The sequence below is a fragment of the Corvus brachyrhynchos genome, unplaced genomic scaffold, assembly GCF_000691975.1.
Source record: "Corvus brachyrhynchos isolate BGI_N302 unplaced genomic scaffold, ASM69197v1 scaffold79, whole genome shotgun sequence".
NCBI lineage: Eukaryota > Metazoa > Chordata > Aves > Passeriformes > Corvidae > Corvus > Corvus brachyrhynchos.
The window spans coordinates 190,608-191,032 of record NW_008240023.1 but is presented as its reverse complement, the minus strand read 5'-3'; the positions used below and the strand labels follow the sequence as shown (position 1 = coordinate 191,032).

Sequence of the window (425 nt, the reverse complement as noted above, 5' to 3'; positions counted from 1 at the left end):
CCTGGTGAGTGGGGGGCGGGGGGGCACCTGGCCAGGGCTGCACTGCCCGGCTCGAGGGGAGCGCGGACAGCACCACCCCGGGGGCTCGGTGGTGACTCCCGGTGCTGCTCGGGGTCCCCCCACCCGTGCGCGAGGAAGAGGAGAGGGGGGCAGCTGGGATCTGATGTGCCATGCCCTTGCAGCTGGAGGAGCACAACGTGATCCCCAGCTCGGCTCTGGTGAGTCCTCTGTTCCCCGTGCACATCCTCATCCCTATCCTCCATCCTCATCCATCTTCATCCCATCCCCAACCATCTCCATCCACCCACAACCATCTCCATCCATCCCCAACATTCTCCATCCCCATCCCCACCTGGGGCACCGCTCCCCCCTCATCCCATGTCCCGCTCCCCAGGACAATGAGGTGTACGACAAGCCGCCCACCC

At 66.4% G+C, this 425-nt stretch overlaps 1 protein-coding gene across 1 annotated transcript in view; it reads left to right on the top strand.

Moving 5' to 3' along the window:
* Nucleotides 1–425, top strand: part of COL18A1 (collagen type XVIII alpha 1 chain) — a 25,589-nt gene that overhangs the window by 17,002 nt on the left and 8,162 nt on the right. The gene's annotated exons all lie outside the window — the stretch shown is intronic.